Here is a 14,815-nt window from a genome sequence, read left to right as displayed (position 1 = left end):
TAAAGTACACTTCATGCCCCCACTCCAACATCTGTGTGTGTAAGGTAAATCCCAGGATGTCTTGATGTATTCTTTACCCAACCTTTCATATTTGGCTGCTGGTATATTTTTTAGGCAATACTGCAAATAGAAAGTTGTAACAGGCAGAGTTATTTTACCATGAATGATCCATTCAGTAGCTGGTTTTTCTGCTACTGTAAATGGCAATTTTTCAATGCTCAGCACTGTATACTTTGCCCCCGTTTGTGCCAGTTCAACCTGTTTATCAGTGAGATTGAATTCTGAAAACAGAGAAGTTGTGTTGATTAAACGCCAAGGCACATAGCCTGCACGCAAGTTTGGTAGCGTCCAGCCTAATAGCAAAATAGAATGTAGTTGAGACTGGCCTTGTCACAGCAGGACCAAGTCTTGTTCCATAATGTCTATGGCAGAGGATACAATGTTGCCCAATGAATATATCCTGGATGACAGAGTTGTTAACCCATTGTCCACTACAGCGAGAGATTTCTCTAAATTAATACAATCAATTTCTCCAGTGGCTGCTGGTGAACTTTGAAAGTAGAAGGGTGTAAAATGAAACCTCTCATACTCATGGACCCTGGTACCACTGCACCAGTTACACCAGTGACAGCACACATGCTCTACTGCTGCAGTGTTTTTGTTTAATATTTTAGGGTGCTCATTTACTATGCTAAGCCAAGCTTTAAGTGACTTCTGGTTGTCTAAATCTATTCCTCAAGTTCACCCCCTTTTACTCACCTACTCTCAAAACACCACAGCTCTCCCTGCTCTCTCCCACCCTCGTGTCGCAACCATTCCCAGCCTCACAGTCCCTTCCACTTTTCTTCCTCACATACCCTTTCTGTCTCTCCATCCCTAAAGTCTCTATTGCTCCATCTTCTACGCACTCACTGTGTCACCACAGTTACTATCACTGCTTTTGCCGTATCCCCACAGACTATCTTTTGGTCTTCCATCTGCATAGATCCTTTCACTCTCCCATTCCCAAAGAACTATAAATGCACCATGTACGCACATGCCCTGACCATGTACACTTGTGGTGTGTCGCTCTGCAGTGCCGGGTACCCCTCAGGCGGCCCTTCCACAATGCGCACGTGCTAAGAGTCATTTACAAAGTGCGACTGCGAAATGGACTGGAGACAGGGTTGACACCATTAGCCGCCGCCAGCACCCGCGCGCGCCTTACTGCCTTAAAAGCACCGGGCAACATTTTTCTGTTACAAACCCCGGTGCACAGAAACATTTTTTAGTTAAACACATAATAAACAGTGCCGCCATGCATCTGGGTGGTTGCTCGCAGGCCGATATTTACATTTTTTTTAAAGTCCACCTACTGTTTCAGAGAAAGAGAGTAAGGCTTCCCCACCCGGTAAGCGCAACGCTAATAAAACGCGGTAAACAGTCGCGGCCTGCATTAGGGGGGGGGTGGAAATGGGGTTGTTGTGGTGGAGTGGATGGTGGGGGCGAGGTGGGATAAATAACTTACCTTGGATTCCCGCTTTTCTCTTAAGTCCAGGCTGAGACTCGAGACTTGCGACTCCCGCCGTCGCTGCATTCAAATTCCTCTGGGCTGAGCTTGTCATCAGGAAGGCGGCAGGCAGCCTCCCTCCCCTCCACAGCAGCCAGCGCTGTGATTGGTTCAGCCGGCTGCCCTACTGACGTCATTTCTCTCTGTATGCTGCAGCACAGCAGCATACAGAGTGACAGGGAGAGTGGAAGGGGTTACTCGAGGGCAGGGGGGAGCGGCTTGCCTACTGTGTTAATACTGTCTGTTTGGGTAGCCTCTCAGGCCGCCCAAACAGACAGTATTACCAACAGTGGGCAAGCCTCTCCCCCCTGCCCTCGAGTAACACCGCCCACACAGGAACTATTGCTTTCTCGCCGTGCGAGAAGGCAAGGCAGAAACAAATGGTAGTTATTATCATTGGTAATAATAACTACCTTTGTTTGCCTTCTCGCACGGCGAGAAAATAGGGGGGGCGGCGCCCAAACGCCCCCATGGACCAGCCTCCACTGAATTTCTCGTATTCTTTCTGCAGTTTCTGCCTGGGTAATCTTCCATATTTCATTATAAGCAGCGTAGATACCGGCATATTTGCAACATTTTTTACGTGGTTTTCTTGGACCTAGCAAGAAATCCCTAAGGTCTGCGCCTTCTTTAAGCTAGGATAAGTGTTGTTTCACATCCTCTAGTGTAGATTTCTGGAGCCAATCAAGGCATAATTTTCCAATACTGTATGTTGTTACTACCCCTGGATGCTGTCTTTGAACATAGCGTGGGTCTGGCCTATTGATAGTGAAACCCTGTGTTTTGTTCGTGAATCTTTCTTGACAGTTGTTTGTGTCTATGGGCCAGAGCAACCATTTTCCCAATTCGGAATCTGATCTGTTGTGATGTAAAATAGTATGTACGTCGACCTCCCCCTGTGTTGTGCTATTACTTGCAGGTGCAGGTATGGACGGAGTGTTCATGTCTTTGATCTTGGCTAACCCAAGGCAAGACGTTTGTTGGACAGTGTCATTCAAAAACATTATTTGCTGTGGGATGATACAGGCTACAAACAAAGCTTCCATCCCCTGCACTTGCCAATCTTTTGTCCCCCAGACAGATTTTGTGTCAATTGTGTCTTTCCAAAAGTCGAAACCCTGTCTAGACAGTTGGGTAATAAAGGTTGCAGAATAAATCTGTTTTGTATTGGTTAACATATTTTTCATTCCTGTTTTGTTCACATTTTTTAAATAAAACGTTTCTGGATTGGACATGTTGAACCCTGAAAAATATGGAAACTTCATTGCAAAAGTTTTTGAGCTATCCTTTGGTGGTGTAGGACAATGGTCCCATTTGTTATACATAAATACATTTCTAGTTGATGCAGATGTATGCAAGAAATGATGACCATAGTGGTTATAACAATCAAGCTGTTCATAGTTTGATGAACCCTTTAAATAATCATGATTAGAGAATGCAGCTAATTTCTCTGGATCAGACATCATGTTCTTAACAGTCTCAAAGTCCCAATCATCAGAAAAGGTACTAGAGGTAATAAAGTCACTTAATAAAATTTTAAATAAGTGTGGAATCTTCAAAAGTTCAGATGGGCCGAATATGTCATATTCAGTTTTGTCCCAAATTATACCATCTTGTATAGGAACTGCTGTGATGTTCACTGATGACAAGTCTCTTGCTTTAGGATGGGATGATTTGTGTGGTTTCAGAAGTAAGTTCACTTTTTTACTTGCTGTGTCAATTTGAATATATTTTCCATTTATCAGCATACTCATAGTCATTACTAAAGCTAGCCAAAGCAGAAAGAAAAATATTCCAGAAGCAATCCATAGTTCAATACATGGTGAAACCAGATAAGTCTTTTTCAGGAGATGAAAAAAGTCTGTTGCTTGTTCTTTGAAAGTTCTTTGTGCTGGCGAAGTTTCAGGTACGCTGGGATCCTCAGAAAACGTATCAAAGTTAATGAAATAGCCAGAGGCAGTTCTTTCAATGGTTGGAATGACATCAGGATTAGTTGAAATCGCTAGAACTAATTGATCACGTGTTACGTTGGTGTAGACAGGTGTATCAGGACAAACTGTTATTTGGGTTTCAAGAGGAACGAGTTCCATAGCATTGTTTCTTAGTCCTTCATTTTCCTCTTCTGACTCTTCGAAGGTGACAAGTCTTTCAGTTGGAACCTCTTGGATAGTAGCTAGAGGAGTGCGTCTGCTACTTGGTCGGAGTCCACTTGGCCTACTGTTCAGTATTTGCCACATAGTGTGGTTTGATGTGGCTGATGGACACAAATCTTTTCTCTTTTTTACCAGAACTACTGTTCTTGATCCGTGGATTGCTAGGACAGGTACTGGTTGTGTGTAAGAAGGCCCAAATCCCTTCTTCTCCGCAATCTTATCTCTGACTAGATCCCCAAGCTTTGGGATCCAGACAGGCCTTGCTGGGATGGCTGGATTTTCCCCAGTGGTGGTTGGCTTCAGGAACACGTTGCTTTATTTCGATCTTAGTTCATTTAAGTCCTGTAAAACAGCCAAATAATCTTTGATATTAAATTGTTTATTTTCCACCACTGTGCCTTTTATATTCAAGATCTGGGAACCCACATTCTTGTCCCAAATAGGACCTCATATGGAGTGACACCCCCTAGAGAACTTCTTGTCAAATTGTTTAGTGAGCGTGGACCCCATAAAGATGTTTGACCCACCCATCACCCAAACCTAATACCCTAGCTGTTGCAGACCACTTTATGTCCCGGTTTTTCCTTTCCACAACGGAATTACCCTCAGGTCGGAATGGAGAGGAGTACCGCAATGCTACGCCCAAACTGGCCATGGCTTCTTTGTAAGCTCAAGAGCTAAACGCAGGGCCCTGGTCAGAGTGTAGTGTGCCAATTGCATGTGTGTCGATAAAGACTCGCTAATCTTTTATAACAGTTTGAGCGTCAGCCGAGCGCTGAGGCCACAACCATAGGAACCTTCAGCACGAATCCACTGCGACCATGATATATTTATAGTTACCATCCCTTTGCAAGGGACCGCAGTGATCCAGGTAAACACACGCTAATAGTTTATCTGAAATTAACAGGGGCGTCTACGCAGGATGTTTCACTGTAGAGACTTTCATCATCTGGCATATTTCACATTCCAAAACATTGTTTTTGGTCTGTTTCCTAATGCCGGGCCCCCAATATCTCTGTTTTAATAAAGATACTGTGCATGGGCAGAGGCTATCTCTTCATATGCTGCTAGGATTAGTCCTAATCTACGTTCCATGTTTGGAATGACCCTATCCCCCACTCCAGGGATTTGAGCAAACGGAACGTTGTTCGCATCATTTATATATGAGTTTTTGAGTGGAAACGTTTTAGGTAATGCTGCACCACTGCCTTTGCTTGAAGCATTGATAGCCAATAATATCTCACTGTCTATTCTCGTTTTTGAACGAGTGATCGCAGCTACAGAAGCCGTTTGCACAGACCCCTTTGCGGCCTCATCATCCAATTAAAACCCCCTCAATGTGAACGCCATCACATTGATGACTCGGCGTGTGTATCACCTGAGTCATTTTGTAACTGTTTCCATTACTTGTTCCCAAAGCGTTTTATGCTTGATTGTTCCAACTTTTGCATCTTTGAAACCATTTTGAAGCCAATTCTGTAAATTTTCATTATATGATTGAACATAGTAAAAAGAATCGCACACTATGAGTGTGGGGAATTCGCGATCCGTATTTTCAAGTTCCAATTCGAATGCTTGTAGTTCAGCTCGCTGAGCTGTACAATCTTCTAGAGACTGTGTTTTTAGTTCAGCTCGCTGAGCTGTACAATCTCCTAGAGACTGTGTTTTTGTGACCATATATCCGAATTTACCATTGTGCATTCGACCTTTAAAGATCGCGCACGCTGCACTGTAAGCTTGCTTACTCTCCGTAGCGGGTTGTGCTGATCCATCAGTATAAATTATAAATTCGTACTGATCAAGAGGGAGAATTTCAATAGGCAGAGGACATTCGTGTTCGTATTGCGGGAATGCTTGTGTTTTTAAATAAGGATCAAAAACATATTCAACATCTGTTGCAGCAAGAGAATTAACCCATTGTATCCATCTAGGATGTAAAGCTGTTGCATTCAGAATGCTCGCTTTTGTAAATGACTCTAAGGCTGGTACTGGAGTCACGACAATTATGCGTTTTCCCTGAGCTAGAACTCTTTTTGTTTGCAACTACGGTTTGAACTGCTGTCAGAATTTTTTCTGTTGATGTAAAGCGCATTTCCACTTGTGTATACAAATGTGATTTGTATGCAATTGGTACTTTTTCACTTCATTAAAAGTTAAGTAGGTGAATCCGCATTGACCCGGAATGATTCGGATCACTAAATTGCATACGTTTACGTATGTTTGTAAGTGATTTGTTGCTTACATGTCAGCTGAAGTGAACGCAGGATATCTGTGTGTTCCTGTGTCCAATTTTTGATTTTGAAATCGGGTTTGATTAATTCGTAGAGAGGTTTAACCCTCTCTGAGTAATTTAGAATGTAAGTTCTTCCAAAATGTAGGAAACCTAGAATCAACTAAAGTTTTTCAGCGTTTTTGGAGGTTGGAGCGGAACACACTTTTCTAAAAAGTTAGCTGCCAGGATTTTACCTTCACTTGAAAGTTCATATCCTAAAAAAAGGACATTGAAGTGGGCAATTCTTGATTTCTTGAAATTGAATTTGTAACCCTCAGAGGCGAAGCCCAATATAATGGTATTCACTCCGTTCAAGTGCCTATCCAAGTCATTGTCTGTCAGATAGATGTCATCGACATATGACATCGTCATCATAAATTTGTAGTAACTCTGTTACTCTTGCTGAGAATAACCCTGGGCTGTTCTTAAACCCTTGTGGGAGTCGACAAAAGTGACGCTGGTTCCCCATTATTGAGAAAACTGTCAAATACCTACTTTCAGGTGCTATATTTTGACAAAAGAATCCGTTAGAAATGTCTAATGTGGTTTTATATTTTTTACGCACAGTGTTATTCATTAATGATGTACTATGTACATTTTGCACTGCAAATGTTTTGGAACAAGTGTTCAAATGTCTGTAATCCAAAACTAGACAAAATGTATTGTCTGGTTTGGTTACAGGAAGCAAAGGATTGTTCATTGAGGAGGTGCATGTTTCAATCACCCCTTGGTATTCAAGTTGATCTAAGATCTCCCTGACCTGTTTTTTAGCTTCTTACTTAATTGGATACTGCCTTTGTGCAGTAGGTTGATTTTTTTAACTAGATCTTGTAGTGAGGTGAGTCCTCATCCCATCCTACATGGTTTTTGTATAATGCTGGGGCCTGGGCAACTGTCATTTCCTGGCATAAGTATATTTTAAATGTACTGGAACATGGTTGGAGAAGGCTGGCATAATGATGTCTTCGCCATGTGGGCACTCCCTGACAAATTCTGGTGACCAGTCCTGTTCTGCTAGAAGTATATCATAACCCTTTGAAAGACTTTCCAAAAAGAGTGCTTTCACGTATGGGTATGTCTCCCTCCATCCGGAGTATTATTTCATATAAATGTTGTGGAGAACTAACCCTGGTGTCTAGAGTCTCTATTTGTATAAACCCATTCCAGTCCACTGTCTCCAGAAGTTCCTTCAGGTTCTGGCGAGCTATTGTTACTTCTGCTGCACTGTCCAGCATTGTCTGAGCCCATTCTCCATTCTTGAGTTGTGTTCTCAGAATTTTCAGACCTGCTACCGTCTTCTTGGTGAATTGAGGTTTTGGTTTGTTTTTCTGAACGTGTTGATCGTCTTTGGACTTCACGCGTTCTTCTCTTCGATCTGACCGTCCTCTTTTTTTCGGATATCTGTGACGATATTTGAAAGGTACGAGAGGAACTTGTATCACTATCTTGATACCTGTCAGGTTTTTTCAAATTATCCCTTTTCCTGAGGTTATACATCCTTTCAGAGGGCTCCTTTTGAGGAAACCTACCACAACATGGAGAACGTTTCTCTTTTGAATTTTTTTTATTATTTTCCCACTTCTTTTTAGAAGATGGTGGATTTTTCAGGAACTCCAGACAGTTGTGGTTTCAAAGGTTTTCCACCCAAACGGTCTCTGTCTAATTCTTCATAGGATTATCCAATTATTCTGGGTAGTTCATGTAGATGTTCAGTTACATCAAATTCCCTATAGCATTGGCGGATCACCACTGATGCTGCCTCCCCTTTAATATTAGATAATATTATTGTTGAGACCTGGTCGAAATTGTTCAGTAATTTCATACCTAAATTTAAAGCAGGCTCTGCCCCGTATTCGTTTTGAATTTGTTTCAGGACATCAGGTATTACTGCAATAGACGGAACACCATGCGTTTTAGTATAGATGGCAGCAAAGACTGTGCCCTAAGTGGTGCAGTCTTCCAGATGTGGTGTGATCCCCATTGGCAAACAGACTGTTAGGATTCTGTGTTTCTCATAAGGTATAGTATTAGGAAATACTACTTCGATTTGAGTAATTTTTTGAGCTATCCAGAAGGGAATTTGTTCACATTTTTTGGGCATTTTACTCATGACTGCGTGTAAAGTCTGTGGAGTAATTTTTAGATGATTACCGTGTTGAGGGGTTTCATTTGGAATGGTCAATGGTGGTTGGACTGTGAAAGTCCACATGACATATTGGACTAATTGTCTGTAAATTTTTATTAACTCTTTGAGTTGAGTAAGTAATTCATGATTTGACACGTCTTCGATGTCAGGAGGAGGTGTGTAGCCGGCTAAAATCGGTCATGTTGCTCCTGGTCTACCTAGTGGACTGAGCCTGGTAATGTGATTGTAATGTTTTAGGGCGCCTTTAAACCAGAGCTGATGCTCCTGGTATGTGAGTGGAATTTCAACATCCTCGAAAGGAATATATTCCTCAGGTGGTTCATCTTCTTTGTAGAAGTGAAACATTTTTGTTACTGGATTTGATTCTGGGAATACTATCCATGAATAGAATACCTCTGTCTGAAAAGATTCATGTGCCTCTATCACGAAAACTGCTCTACCACCTCTAGGTGTTAGACCATGTTTTATAACTTTTAGAGTGATGACTTTCCTCAAATTTGGATGGATAGGAATCGCATCTGCATCGGTTTCATTAAAACCTGTAGTATTAAAAGCTGTTACGACTTGGTCAGCTGCAGCTCCACCAGTCCCGGTGTTATTGTCGCTATCGGACATTGTTTAATGAAAAATGCAGAACAAGTTTCAAGGAAACAAAGATAAGGTGCACAATATTTTGGAACACTGTATCCTTCAACGTTGAACGAACCAAACAGTTAATACAAAGGATTTTCGTCCTACTCAGCTATGGAGGATATTAACCCTACCCACTCTAGACGTCTTATGGAGTATTATGAGTAGGGGTCTCTGAGAAAAGCATGACTGAGTTACTTCAGTATCTAGCGTTAAATTAGTGCCTTACCAAACGTTGTTCCTATTTCCCTTACAGGCTCTGCGCATTGGAATAATACACGCTATAGTTTTAGCAAAGGACTGAGGTCAGTATGTTCCTATCGAGTATATTAAACTTAATTACTTGTGTGTGCCAACTAACTCAGAGGTCACTAGAAACGTCTCAAATGAACAAGAAAGGATTTGTTTCTGACAACCGCATAAACATGACAACTTTGTTTCCCTTTAGAATCGGAACATGTCTCAGTATCGTGGAAGCAATAGATAACAGTTTCACTCAGTGAATCGTGCATGATTCGTTTCTGCAGAGTTACACAGAAAGAATAGAAATGCCTTTCAATAAAAGGTTTTATTGAACAGTCTTATTACTCGTGCAAGAGATATGAGCTGTTACGATCGTTAGACAGTATGCAAGATATAAAATGTACAGCGTGAGCAGTAAGAAGAAATAATACTGAAATAGCATTGTCTTTTAGCTATGACCTATATTCATATACATACACATAAATAACACAAGCTAAAAGTGGATACTCATCTGGTACGTCTAAATAGTTCTACCCCAGTGTACCTAACCTAAGAGTAGTACGAGGTAAGAAGTAGGTGCTGTTTTCTATAGTATGGTATGCTATAGTTTAAGTTTAGTTAGTAAGTAAGTGCCAAGAATCCCTCTAGGTTCTAGTCAGCTCCATACCTTAGAATGAGAGAGGTGGGAATCTCTTTCCGGATCTCAAACTCCAACACCCCGTGGAAGGAGTCAGAACATTGGAAACTGGAATCTCTGTGAGCAGGGAGGACAGCCTCTGGTCAGTACGTCAGGCGGGGTCTCGAATTCCTTCCGAACTTGCCGTGGCGAGCCGTGTCGTGCATGTATGCAGCCGGTAGGTAGCCGTGGAGCCGAGCCGTGGTTTGCCATGGTAAGTGAAGGTATATTTATACCTGGAAGGTACTTAGTAATGCTAGCATTGACGTTAAAGTCGGGCAGAGGAAGACGTCATGAATGAATCCTTAGGGTATAGCGGTTCATGCATAATAAATGAGTTCTTGGAGAAATCAATAAGCCAAGCAGGGAATGTCCCAATGGCTTACGGGTCTGGTTTCTAAGAACTCATTGTGACGTGGGATGGACGGATGTAGGTGACCCTGCCTGTATTCGGATTGTATGGCCAATGCCTAAGTAAGGGCTGGGATTCTATGCCTAAATAAGGGCAATGCGAATTGTGCCTAAATAAGGACATGATTCAGTGAACCAATAAACGGGCATCTAAATCGACACACAACACAGTGATCACTTATTATACAACAACAAGCAATTGTGTTCAGTAACAATGTCCACTTTTTAACTTATTATACCAGCCCTCATTAGAGTATCTAAATTTGTCGACTTATGATTTTGGTATCATTCAGAACCAATTCATTACTCTCACAATATTATGCTGATTTATTCAATTCCCGTTTGTGATGATTGAGTACAGTCCTCATGTGTCAATCCATACTTGCTCTGAAAACATTAAAAAGCAATGGAGATAATATGCATCGTTGACTTACTCAATGGCGGGTTGCAATTTTCCTGACATTTGTGATGTTATCAGAAATAATTAGAAGCATTTCAATAATTGCGATATATATCACCCTCATAAGCAAGATGCAGACTTGTTTTCTATGTGCACACATGGGCAACCGTTACTAGTATATTCACTGGATTAAATATTGATCACAGTGGCTCGCTATTCACTTTTCTCAGTGTGCTGCCCTGAGTATGATGGCATGCCCAGACGTGGTTGACAAGCTCATGCTGCCACTGAAAACCAGACGTGGGTGACATGCTCACTCTGCCACTGAAACCAGACGTAGGTGACATGCTCACTCTGACACTGAAACCAGACGTGGGTGGCATGCTCACTCTGCCACTGAAACCAAACTGCACCCTATTGAAGAGTCTGAAACAGGCAACACCGGCCTGAAGTTGCTTGTGTCCCGGTTCATAGGAACTAACCTGACAGTTTGTCCTGGACTGTTCATATTGGAGCAGGAATGAAGGCTGGTTTGCATATGGCAGGTCCCTGTCTGGTGTGGCATGGTGGGCAAAAAATGGGCTGTGATGCGGCCCCAAGTTATTACCAGTGGCTCAAATGAATTCAAGCATTCCACCCTTCACTTTTTTTTATTCCTCCTCGCTATTTACAGGAGGAACAGTTACAACAACGAACTGGCTGCCAAAGGTGCAGAATCCCGCAGTTAGTAATGTTTCTGGCATTTTCAAATTCGACCATGTTTCCACAACTATGCAATCTCTTGATTTGCTGCTGATTAAGGCTTGGTTTCAGTTCTTGAGTCTGGACTCAAGCAACATGGACTAACTCTCTTGCATGGTATGGACAAACCAAATATTTGAGATATGTTGGGGACAATCTACTTTTCAGCAGAAAGTTTAGTCAGCAACAACTAGGAGGTAGAACCTTAAGTGTTGTTTGTTGAAAACTTTGGACTGGCTTTTCGCTTGAATACCTAACGGCTTAGCCATCCCAGTTCATTAAATGTTTGACAACCCACTTGGTACCAATTGCATAAAGTGGTGTGTTGATGTCACTCTCACTTTAATATCTTAGGGTTTTTGTGATTTAGAAATTAATTCTGAATTCCGATTAGGGACAGGGCTCTTATACTTTTAGTGGAACAACACCTCTCAATAGATCTGCCAGCCGCTGTACCCAGGAGCCAATACAAAGTACTTCTCATTGGACTGTTATAGTTGTAACATACAATTTAATTCTTCCCATAGATATTATAAGAGTAATAGCACATGCATTTCTCAGCTGGGCTGCTATACTTATGCCAGATAGCACCAGCACTTCTCCGCTGGATACCTTAATTATAACTAATGAACAGAACCAGCAACTCTTATCAGAGTTGCTGCACTTTTATTTAGATAGGACCACTACTTTTCTGCAGGGCTGTACAGCTTCAGTGGGACGACAGTACCAGCATTTCTGATAAAAGATACTGCACGTTTAGAGAGATCATATCAGCCCTTTCCACCACTGCTGCTTCTCTCCATTTTAGAATATGTAGCCGCACGGAGAGCTGCTGCTAAAGTCGAGCTTGCTCTCTCTGGCTCCCAAGATGACTGTGTTTATTACATCAACATTTCATGGTCTTGCTTCTCATGAGGCGTCCTGGGGTCTTCACAGGGGTGTAACTGTCCCTGTGGTGCAGAAGGCCCCATTCAGACTCAGGACTATGAGTATATGGGAGTCTCCGGGGCCCCTTAACACATTCTGCGAGCCGCAAAATTTTGAGTTACGCCACTGAATCTTCTGGCCTTCTTTTAGGTTTCGGGTGACATGTATAGCCCTCCTATTGAACTTCCATGTAGATCTGACACGCGTATTCCAGCTGTCGGAGTCATCAAATAGGGCAGAATGAAAGTGGTTTACTCAAAGGGAGGCTTCAAGATAGAGATAGAAAGGCAGTGAGGGATGGAGAAGAGTGAAGATGTATGAACGGAAAGAACGAGATAGCGCGAGGACAGGAAGCTTGGTGTCAGTATTTTTGCCAGGACACCTTTTGTTAGTCCGGCCCTGGTGGCTCGTGTTGGTTTCGGCTGCCGTGGAGCGAGGCCCCTTCCTGTCTTCCTTTTACAGTTTGCAGATGCAACTCAATCCAGACTGCTTATGAATAACAGAATCGACAGAATATAAAAGCGATAGAAGACAATTTAAAACTCCTAGTCAGCTTTCGCAATAATGGCTCCGTGATTTCAAAGAGGATCTTAGCCGGTTAAATCACTTCGAATTTTCCTCATTTAAAAAAAAAGCTGGTGCGGCTATTCGCTCTCTACCAAATTTTATGGCTAAAAAGCAGTTAGTTACTCGCACAAAAAGATCAATTTTTAGATGATCCTAAATTTTAGATGTTCCTAGTTCTTTTTATTAGAACGGGATCTTCCCAGAAGCGTAATTTCTGAAATGACCACGAGGGGGCATTCTTACTCCATGATTTCCCAGCTTGAGCCCAACTATGAATTAACATTCTATCCCATTATTAGCAGCATGTGTACTTCAGGGACATAAAGCAAACTCGCAAAGATCCTACGGCACAGTAAGGCGGGGGCTTTGAGCCCAAGACCGACGAACATCAGCGAGATATGGGTCTTGTCCAGGTTTCCTCACAATATTCTAAAGTGGGCCCGGCTTTTTGCATGGGTGAGCTGGGCCCAGGACGACAATCTTCAGAAAGGCGCAGAGTTTATTGTACTAAGGTTGGTCCAGCATAAACTAGATTCCACCCTTACTCCTCACAGAAATGCAATTATATATTGGATGTTATAGTCACTGTCTGCCTTAATGTGGGTAAATAATCTAAACACATTACTGGAATGCATTCAGATTAGAGAATTTATGGTCAGTTTAAACATTAAGGTAAATTCATGTTTTACACTTCAAGTTATATTTGCATATGTAATCATGTACTCTTTTACTCATGGTTAGCTGTTTGCAATCATTTTATGCAAACAGTAGTGTACAGTGGCACAAGCGTGTCCGTTTTTAAGTGCTTTTAATCACTTATCACCATGCAGCTGGTACTTTTTTTTTAACATCCCATCAGCTCTTTTCCTTGTCCTACTCACTCAGCGCCCTGCTGCCACACACCAACACCACCCCCAACAAACATCTTGGCACCCGTGTGACAGACCTGAGTTGCGATGGCTTCAGGTGAGTTGGCGGAGGTATGAAGATATTTGTGACCAGAGACCAGTCACTACTATTACGTTATCAGTCAGCAGCGGACTTCTGAATGCAAAAGAGCCCCCTGCTGTGTTTTATTCAACAGCAGCAGCAGCAGCAGCAGGGGCGCCAGATTTCTCACTGCCCAGGGAGCTATTCTACCAAAGGCAGGTTCTGAGTGAGGCCCATTATTTTGTGAGAAGACACTGATGCAATTTCACATCAACGTCCCACTCTACACTCACATAACTCCCATTATTAACAAGCATTGGCAAAGCCAATAGATCGCGCCTATCCAGATCTCTACTGGCTTTCTAAATGATTTTTATCCATGTGGTACAGCAGTGCTGTGTGCTAGAACACAGTTAAAGCTGGCCACATCAAAGCATTAAAATAAAAAAAGTTTTTTAACTTTTAGTCGTGATGTACAGCATTTACACAGCTATACAACCGGGCTAAAAAAATCCCATTGATAAAGCCAAATGGTTGTCACGTACACAAGACCTATTCGGCTTTGACAATGGTTTTTTTTGTGACAGGAGGGGTGCAAGAGGGATGTGGCAAGCAACAACAGGTGGGAAGTGTGGTACAGGGAGCTGGTGGTGTGTGTCACAGGGCAAGCAACAACGGGAGCGGATGCGAAAGTAACAAGAAGAGTGCAAGCAACGGTTTAGGGGGAGGGGCAAGCAATGACACAAGAGGGGTGAGGAGAAAGTAGCAATGACGGAGCAAGTAACAATTGGCAAGCAATGATGCGGGGCAACTACAGACAAGCGATGTGTCGGGGAACAAGCATGGGGGGAAGGAAAAATGAAAAAAGTATCTCAATCCCCAAGCACGAGCGGTGAAAGGGCACTAATAAAACAATACTTTGTCCGTGCTCCCCTTACTGGAGAAACAAATGATGAGAAAGTGAAAGCGGCATGCGCTGAGCAATCAGGAGCCAGCAAATAAGAGAGTGACATTGAAGCCAACAAATGGTAAGCAACGGAAGTCATAAGCCCTATGAAAGTTAACAAAATGTCTTCCAAGCGACAGCTGTTTCACACAAGACCTGAACACGAAAAGAAGCTTCTCTTTCCCAGGATAAAGCTTAAACATTGCGGGTCGACCAACACGTCC

The sequence above is a fragment of the Lissotriton vulgaris genome, chromosome 5 (assembly GCF_964263255.1).
Source record: "Lissotriton vulgaris chromosome 5, aLisVul1.2, whole genome shotgun sequence".
Lineage (NCBI taxonomy): Eukaryota > Metazoa > Chordata > Amphibia > Caudata > Salamandridae > Lissotriton > Lissotriton vulgaris.
The sequence above is the reverse complement of the archived record's forward strand: the minus strand, read 5'-3'. Positions refer to the sequence as shown.